Raw genomic sequence first — 10,426 nt, 5'->3', positions numbered from 1 at the left:
AACCAATCTTTTGTAATGTAAATTCTAAAAACTCACCCACACAATTCATGCGATCATTCAAGAATATTCGATCCTACATGTACGTCGTTCGGGTTAATTAGGGTCACCTGAGCCGTGCAGATTAAATCGTATATACAGACTTGCTTGGTCAATAACTATAACTTAACAATGGCCTCTTTAAAAAAAAGTAAAAGTTGCATTTGCTATCTCCCTATGTATTACTGATGTTGTCAGGTGTTACAATGTACATTGCTGGCATACTCAGGTGTGGTTACAATGTACATTGCTGGCATACTCAGGTGTGGCGTAGCCCCCCCCCCACCCTCCCCCTGACTACCACCCCTTTGATATTTGATAATTAGGGCGTATTGCATTTCCGTTAAGTTTTCAAAGTCCCAATACTACGTTTCCGCAAATTTAAAGAATACGTTTCCGCAATTTGTATATTAGATAAATTATTTATTTTATCTTTTTAATAAAGAAAATGTTCTGATCTAATATCTACAATTTATTAGATATAACTAGTTGACTCGGGTAAGGATTAGTTAAACTTCATTGAGAAATCTTTGGTTTGGCTTACTTGTCAACTGACATGGTTGATGAATGCTTTGTTGAATTAATTGCCGATGCTCCATCTGACGATAAATGCATGAAGTCTGCCGATTATATATTGGAATTTTATATACTAGAAGATAGCGATTCGAGATTTCCACCAACCATTAGGACATCACCTCCTGACGCCAAGGAAAAGAGAACAGCGAATGGTGCCGAGTCTTTTCGTACCTACCTGAACGAGCAGTTTTATTTAAAGTCGGTTATACATATATATCTTTTATGCTTTATGCTATGCTAGTATATCAAAATTATAGAAAATTTCATCAGCTCTAACTCAAGATATGGACAGTTTTATGTTAAGGCGGTCTTGAAATCTTTTGACAGCTTCCGAAATGCTAATTTGTAACCTTTTTCAGCTGGACTAAATCTGATCACTACTTTACTTTAAAAATAATGACCCATTTTTTTATTACAGTGTAATTTCATCACCCTACCTGCATTTTTGAGGCATAAAACATGAGGAAATAAATTTGGAAGATGTATAAAAAATTATGTGCAAGTAGCACACTGTCCATACTAGGGACTATTTTCGTCACTGTCTGTAAGATATAATACTAGTAATGATAATTTCTATTGGAGTTAACCACACAAGTCAATTCATTTGTACAAAATTAAACCATGGAAAGAGTTTCAGATTCTAACAAGAATGTATCCAAAGTACACGGATGCCCGATCCGCACTATCATTGTTTATGTTCAGTGGATGTGAAATTGGGGTAAAAACTCTAATTTGGCATTAGAATTAGACAGATCATATCATAGGGAACATATGTGATCATATGTTCTAAGTTGGACTTCAACTTCATTAAAAACTTCATCGACCAAAGACTTTAACATGAAGCGGGACAGACGGAGGACAATCGAACAAACAAACGAAAAGACGGACGGACGAACGAACGGACGCACAGATCGAAAAACATAATGCCCATAAATGGTGCATATTAAAAAAAAACATGTAAGAAAGTGTGAACAAACGACGAATAACCCGTTATGCGTTCGATAGACGGCAGTGTTGTAAGAAATGAACAACGTATTACATGTAATTTCAAAGGGAGGTATTTTTTTTCATCCTAAACAAAATATTCTGATCACCAATTTGATAAAAAAAAAAAAAATATGGAAAATATTGTGGTCAAGCAGATGTCAAAATAAAAAATATTCTGAATTCAGATTTTCCCCATACCTTATAGTATTAAATTTTGAACATATCCCAAATCAACGTTAGGTTTTAGGTAACCAACATCAAGAAAAGTCATACTACACCAGGAACTATAACTTTAATTTTACAGTACAGAAAGACAAATATTGCATTTTGAAATAACGTCCCATATTTGTCAGACAAATGTGGGTCAATGACTAGTTTAATGTCTACTACCATAGGCACTAAGATTTCTTTATTAGCATAATAATCACATAACCGTTTTATTATCAGTAAATTGTCGTGACATGCATCAATGAACAAACAATTGAAGTGTGAATATTACAGAAAATTATATTTCTGCCGATATGTTCTAGCGGATGGTCGCCACATAATTTGCGGTTTGGACAGATCGGCTACGAGCATTTGCGGTTGGAATTTCAAAATGGATTTTATTTCTAATTTTGTTTGATTTATCACCAGTTGTCGAGTACTTTTCGGATTTTTAAATTTTCAGGAATTTGACAAGTTGAAACAAAAGAGCATTTGGTAAGTGATTCGTTTTTTACATGAGTGGTACAATTATGAATATGATTAACTGTCAATTAATTGCATGTACATGTATGTTTTAATTTTTGTCTTTTTTTTTTTTTTTTTCTTAATTTATGTTTAAAATTTATTTTTGGTTTTCAGTTTTTATGGAACTATGATTAGTTAGTTGTTCTATTTGTGTTTCGTATTTAAGAAGTATTGTGGTCTATACTACATGCATGCGGTTGATTCAAAACTTTAATATAAAATCAAGGTATCGCAAAAAAAAAATGTACAAAATAATGTGTATACATTACATAGATATTTAAAAAATAAACCCGGACCATAATGATAAGAAAAACACGACATCACGTGATAGGGAAAGACACTCATTAGAATATTTCTGAATATCTTCGGTAGACATGAATTTACCGAGACAAAAAGAAATAATAAAAGCAGGGTTTATCGTATATTTTGTGTGTCTTTATTAAAACACACAAATACTGTATCTCTAACGTTTAAAAGATAGCAATGTCATGTAAGATGTTTAAATATTTTATCAATAATTCACAAATTTTCCTACACTTATATCCTTGGAGTAGTTATACATAAATTTGAATTACTTTTGACAAAGTGGATATCGAATTTTTATTCAACTTGCTCAAGAAAAGGATGTTCTATCTTTTACTTTAAGAAACCAGTTCATTCCTGTGGGATATTTTTTAATATATCAAACTTTTGTAAACTTTTTATCTACTTTATTAGAATTGTCTAAATGCCCATGTTAAATTGGGGAAAATATAAGTATAGTTATAGGACTATAAACTACAAACTGCAACCGCTTTCATTCAGTTCGATGCCGTTTTACAATTGTAAAGTTGTCATACATGTACCTGATTTGTTTTTTTTTTTTAAATTATTTTTTTAAATATTTTAGATGAATCATAAAAAAAAAAAGATATGAGAGAAGACGTTTTTAATGTGTGCACAAGTATTACATCTATTAACCGTGTACAAAAATAATAAAGTATGTAAAATATGACATAACGAGTTGTTCAGAAATTGTGTTGTTACAAACGCTACATACAAATATTTTTAAGCCTGCGGTGTTCGATCTTACAGCGTTTATAATCGTAGTATGAAGTTATAAATATAATGGCGACATAATATTTTTTCTGTCGTTAATAATAGGGAAATTTTCTTCATTCTTTTCGTTAACATTTCCCTGAACAAGCATTTGAGTACGATCACATGGGAACTCTTCTCACTGAAGTTAAAAAAGTGCTAATCTGCTGTCATTGAGATACACTTCCCACCTGCACTGCTCGTACACTAATGGACATTAATTTACAGTATAAAACTGCATAAGGTCATGACCTCAGATGCTGACATAAACTTCAATGTGTCAATGACTGACCTACTCTTGTTACTTACATGTCTTTAAAATTTATTACAAGAGTTCAAGTGAAGAAGAAAAGAAAATAACTCCAACATCAAAAAAGAAAAAAGCATAAACAACAAAATTTGAATTACTAGACCAAAATAAAAAAAAAGTAGTAATACATGTAACAACAAAAACTCAAAAAAAGAAATAGAAGAGTACAGAATTTAAGTATGTCCGATTTTATTTATCCAAAAAAGATGGTGGAAAAGCTCGAGTCGTGATCAAAATGCTGACGGTGACAGAATACAAAAAGTCCGACATGTTCTATCGGTACCTTTTAGTGTGCAGTTGCGGTTACGATAATCTATAATAAAACTCAAATATGTTAACATGGTCCGCACTAAGATTGTATGATATTAGGTGTAAATAAAAGCCCAAAAGGTTAATGTTATGAAAACTGTGGTTTTTACGATGTTTAATATTAACTTGAGTCATTGTCAAACGAATGTACTGGTAGCTTGTGGGTAGATGGTATCACTTCTTTATCAACCGCTTTTTCAAGCATTGACATACAGCTTCAGGGTCTTATGTTACTTTGACAATACTGTTTGTGCATGTCTATAAAAAATGGTCACGTTTCACAAGAGCTTGCATTTAGTCCTATTTAGGTTTGCGTTATAACGCAAAAGGTTTGCGTTGTAACGCAAAGGTTTGCGTTGTAACGCAAACATAGGAAGAAAAATAAAAAAAAAAAAATGTGTGGCGCTAATACGCTTCCGTACATTTCAAGACTTTGGTAATGATGGCACCTTAATTTATATAGTTGAATTTATTATGATTTATTTATTCACACGATTAGACTCGGGACAATTTGAGAACTATTTTCATGTTATCGACTTTTGTCTCCGGAGTTTATATTTTTTCGACAGGTGACTTTCTCTTTGGTTATACACCCTAATACTCGGCCAACCAAGACCCAAGAGGAGCGTATAGAAGTTAAATCAAGTTTTTAATAGGCACGTTTTTGGAGGAAATAAACTGTTTTATGTTTTCATTATAGAATCATTATTTATGACAAAATAATTGATAATAAAAAACAGTAAACTTTCCTTGCAAAGTGCAAAGATTTTATGTTTGATTTTACTTCTTTGGCCTGCTCTTAAATGACCGAGTACCAGGATGTGTAACCACAGATCAGATATAAACCTGAAAAAATATATACTCCGTAGTCAAATGTCGGTTATTATATCTCAAAAAAATCTATTGACCCTTGTCTATTGTTGGTGAATAGATTTTGGATCATGGTCTCATTTGCCTTTATTGCTAAGAATCTGACTGCTTAAAAATGGATTTTGATTTTGATTTTGCTATTTTTGAACTTTCCGTTTTGAATTATCCTCGGAATTTAGAATTTTTTTGTGATTTTACTTTTCTCTCTCTAGACGTGTATTGTTTTTTTTTTTTACATTTATTTGCTTCCTAAATGAGTTATACCCATCATCTCCTTTTATTCATATCCAAAGATACCAATCGCCTACCCCGAGCATTGGTGTATCAATCATACAACCACTGGAATTAACGGCTATCTAATTCATCTAATTCATAGTTATACTACATAAACGTATAGTTATATTTGTGAAGTTCAATTATGGAAACAGCAATCATATCATATTTTCTGTGTATAATACATTATTTTTAATTTATTAAGAATTATGCGTTTCATGTGTACCTATGTATTTTTATCAGTATGGTCAAAAGTCTAAAGTCAATTTAACCACATATTTACTGAAACAAAGACAGAAATCCAAAATAGAATAAATGTATTTCATAAAGTCGCTCGTTGATTATCGTTTACGAATCCACTACTTCTTATCAATTCTCTACTACATGTACATAATACTCATATGACATGTATGATGAATGTACATATTTTTAATATTGTGCTGAATTTAAATCCAAAACCAATTGTACTTCAACTGTTAAAGTATTGTGTCGTAGTAATCTGTACATACAAGAGCACGTGACTTATCGCGTGGTCAATATCACTTTTCTGCAGGTGAAGATGCAGTTTTATTCATAATTCAATTCTGGTCTAGAAAACCATTCTTTAATAATACCAATGTAACTACCACAACTTATCTGTGATTTTCATGTTAAGATATAGTGTTAGTCAAATTTTAAGGTGCGTAATAAAATGTGCAGTATTTATAAGTTCTGAACGTGTGCTCCGCGTTGCAGGCCTCGTAATGATTTTTTGATATTTGGTTTAACACTAAAAAAGGTGAATACTTATTTTTACTTCGAGTTTCTTTGAGTGCATGAATGGACTTTTGTTATGAAATTAATGACCACATCATCGAGTCAGTCTTTTTCATTATGTTTATGTAATATATCCGTCTTTAAAACAAGCAAAAAAACTTTTTAATGAAATGTTCTACGCTTTAAATAAAATAATTTACTTTATGGGGAACTATAATCTTTGGTTTCTTAAAACATCAAAAATACATCAACTTAACTTTGTTTGATAGAAAACGCACGTTTTTGCCTTATTGATTACATGTACTTTTAAAATGTTGTTGTCATCACTGGCCTGGTGCACTTTTATAAACATTATCAACAATAACGATGCGTCATTTTCACAGAACATCTTTGTTTCAGTGTTAGATGCACTAATCGACTCGTAGTACTAAGATCACGGATATTGCCTCTTTTTTTTGTAAAACTTCTCTCTGTATGAATCATTTGTCTCGTGAACAGAAGACTACGAATGTAGCACGTTTCAAGTGTGTCTAAGTGAAAACTTTTGGAACATGACTTTAGCTGGTAATAAACTTTCATTCCACTGAATTTCAAAATAGCGCAGGTATGTCATTTGACAGATTGGCGATGTATTCATTTATTTTATCTAATTGCAATGTAAGCGTATTTAAGGAAGTCAACACTGTCCTCTGTTAAATGATGCCGTTTGGGACATCTAGATTTTTGCATGTTCAGGTTTAAAATAATAAATGGCGTCTGGACAAAATGTGTCATGTTATCGAAATAACTGAATGTTTCGTAAAAGTTATTAAATATTTTTTCAAAATAAAACATCTGAAAACCATTTTTTAACTAAATGTTAGTCTTTCAATAGCTGATGTGACCTGAACTTTGACTTTAAACTGATTGGGGTCTTTACCTTTCCCCGTGGCACGATAATGACAGATATGAAAGGAAGACCCCAAATATGATTGCGTCTATGGGTCAAAGGCTCAGGTCAAAAGAGCTGCGTCATTTTATTTTCGAATGATATCTATAACATATGTCCAACTGTTAGCAACTTGGTTTGATTTTGAACCATAATGGGAACAAGACGTCTAATAAACAAAGGGTCAATAAAATAAAAGGCAAGATAACAACAGCTTCTCCTAGATTAGAACTTTGGCAACATTTGGTTTCAACCGAAGGTTCGGTGTGTAGTGAATTTGTTTTCAACAGTAAGTTCGGTTTGTGGTGGATACTGCACCGAGATCCAATTATTATTTAGGTTTTTCAAATCATATTTAAAGTAGTATTTAATAGATATAAATATAAACATAATGTCTAAATCTATATATTTCACTTAAATTGTCGGTAGATACAATATGTTGTTTGAAAATATTTCTTGTAGACTACGTATAAAACCATAAATATCGCAACTCAGCCTGTGTATCCATGATGCTACTGTTTTTATTTATTCATTTGTATCTATCAGTTTTGCCCGCTTCTACCTGACATTTTGAATATATGGTTGATCATGATAATTTACGTGTTCTTTAAGTCGGTAAATATGCAAAACATGTGCATTTTTTTTTATGAAAATCATCCCCTGAAAACATACTAAATTGATCAGAGATTTATTAGGGTATGCATATATATGTATGTTCCAGACAGTATGAGTATTTGGACCGTACGCGTACGGTCTGGACCGTATGCGTACTTTTTCAATATACGCATACGGTCGGACCGTACGCGTACGGTCTGACTAATATTAAGAATTTGGTCAAGTTTATTAGATACAATTTGTATATAACAGATCAACATAACTTATATCTCAAATTAATATAAAAAGTTGAATAGTTATTGAAATAAAAAACTTAATATTTTAACTATTTGTAAAAAATCAGGCTTATTTAATCTGTAAATCTCCTGTACTCAGCATGTCAGTAATTCATTAATCACAGCCCAGTATGCTCATTGAAATTGAAGTTATCGGAAGTAAACATAATGTGGGAGGACAATTGTTTTAGAATATTTAGAAACTTTACAAAAAATGCATATGCAAAGGAACATGCATGAACAAAACATGTTAATGTTAAAAATATATGACGTTCCTTGTGGAAGCAAGTGTCATCTTGGGCCAGAGTAACAAAACAGGATTCACGGATATAAAATTAAACAAAATTTAATATTTAATTTTAATTGTTCGCTTATTCACTTTATCCATCTAATTGTAATAATATCAATTTGTATAACTAAAAATAAAGATTTTGATAAATGTTTGTCAACATTTAACCCATATGATCCCAAAACATGTATGGTCAGCTGGACCGTACGCGTATACTCATACGGTCCGACCGTACGCGTATGGTCGGACCGTACGAGTATACGTATACGGTCCGGACCGTACGCGTACGGTCCAAATACTCGTATGGTCTGGAACATGTATATCACGTATGTATGTTTTGCTCAGGTCACGGCATGCATGCATACGACGATTTCCAATGACGTGTATGGCAGTGTTGTTCGAACCATGCACGGGAGTGTTACCGAAGCCATTATTAGTGTTGCCCTTTAATTATCTCTCTCCTTTATAACGGGAGATTGATACAGTCACTTATAACCTTGCGAAATTGTGATAATCATTTATCTCTTCTTTATAACGGGAGATTTATACACTTATAACCTTGCGAAATTCTGATAGTTAACTATGTCGTATTTGAATGGTATCTCCATAAATCTAGATCGGAATGAGAAATCGACAGTTGTACAGAAGTTATAATAAACTATCACATAAATATTAGTAAATGATAAATGTTAAAAGCATAATTGTCAAGAGTAATAATTGACTATCAATCAACCTGTGTCTTTGAGGTCATTCACTTTTCAATATTATAACATGTTTTTTGTGGGTGAAGATTTATAATTTAGATTGCTTTAAATCAAAAGCAAGAATAACTAACCGAAATCGATCATTGACGTTTTTTCATCATCTTTTTTATTATTTTATAAACATGCATAACTCCATAATGACTTTCACGTGCTTGGATATGGTGTGATTTTTTTTAAGTAGATGAAGAATTAGAACTAAGTTGGGTTTATTTTAGATTGTTTGTATCTTGATATTTTAATTCATCGTATTTAAAGTTGTTACTGTATTGCAATCACCGTGTCTGTTCGTTCTTCTTTATACCAAACAAAAGTTTCGTCAAATTTTTCTGAGAAACAACTGAAGGGAATGACTTTCATCAGCGGCGTTTGAGTACTTCGTGGATCTATTAGGATGCTCAATTCCTGTTAACAGATCAAACATTGACATTTTTTAATATATTGACTGAGGTTTTGAATTATTTTTTTTGTCAGCATTTACTGATCAAAATGACTCTTATCCGTATCAGTCACAGGTGTGTGACGTCAAGAACTTTAACTCGACCTAAATAACGTTGACCTAGACATATCACAAATGTTATAATGAACTCATCGATGTTGATGTTTGACCCGATATATATATAGCATTCAATATGAAGGCAACCTGATAATCGGTACAGATTTGGTAAACCAAACAACAATATTGAGGTCACGTGATTGAGGTGAAACGTGTTTAGAATTTGATTCTTCTTACTTGATTTATCCTTTTCCCGATCTGTTGAGTATTTTTATCTAATCAACGAATGGATCGTACTTTGATCAAAGTTATTTGTCAGTCAAAATTTGAGTATGACGTTTACTTGTCTTGTTCTTGTGACATCATGAAAATAGACGACCATGCTTGATGATGTCACATATATGTGACCAGCCACGACATATCCAGGCTTATGGAGGTAGAAGGTCATTGTGAGAAAAACGCCGTTAACTATATGTGTCTAAAATTTGATTTTTGTTTATTTATCTAGAATATTCCGAAACAAAACTTTCTGTCATGTTATTATGACATATTTTTTGTAGTCATTTCGAATACTGGTATGAAAATGAGACTGTTCTATGACGACTTTTATTTATTGAAGGCACTTTTATAAATCACAAAATTATTGTATTTATTGGCTCTTAGTGATGTTCAATAGCGTATCTATACTATTAAACGAGAAGACCTCATTTTGTGTGTCGCTTCTCCTCCTTCCACAATAAATTAATCATCATGCCTCTGTGTCCTATAGGTAACATGTATACTCGCATTTGTCATCCATTCTTATGATCATTCAGTTTGGGTTATTTTGGGGAAAAAACGAAAAAAGAAATGTCCGGATATTTTCCCGTCATTGGACAAAACTTTAAGTCAGATTAGACTTCCGGTTTGTGTTTTTCTGTACTTTGAACATACAAAGACTATGAATAAATTATATAAATTTGCTTTCTGCTATAATTTTGAGTTCTAGAATGTATCATCCTTGCTTAACGTGTTTCAGTTTGGGTTATATTGGGAGGAAAACGAAAATGAATAATATTTGCTATTTACTATCAATTAGTGTACAGTGGCGGATCCAGAACTTTTCATAAGGGAGGGGGCGCTGACTGACCTAAAAA

At 32.2% G+C, this 10,426-nt stretch overlaps 1 protein-coding gene across 2 annotated transcripts in view; it reads left to right on the top strand.

The window, feature by feature from the left end:
- Positions 1–2,106: 2,106 nt before the first annotated feature.
- LOC143080252 (uncharacterized) overlaps positions 2,107–10,426 on the top strand; it is a 55,880-nt gene continuing 47,560 nt past the window's right edge. For both annotated transcript variants that reach the window (XM_076255990.1, XM_076255993.1), the window contains exon 1: positions 2,107–2,301. The gene's annotated coding sequence lies outside the window, so the exon portion shown is untranslated. The remainder of the gene's footprint in view (positions 2,302–10,426) is intronic.

Source organism: Mytilus galloprovincialis, chromosome 6, assembly GCF_965363235.1.
Source record: "Mytilus galloprovincialis chromosome 6, xbMytGall1.hap1.1, whole genome shotgun sequence".
In the NCBI taxonomy this organism is placed as follows: Eukaryota; Metazoa; Mollusca; class Bivalvia; order Mytilida; family Mytilidae; genus Mytilus; species Mytilus galloprovincialis.
This window is presented reverse-complemented; position numbering and strand designations above follow the sequence as displayed.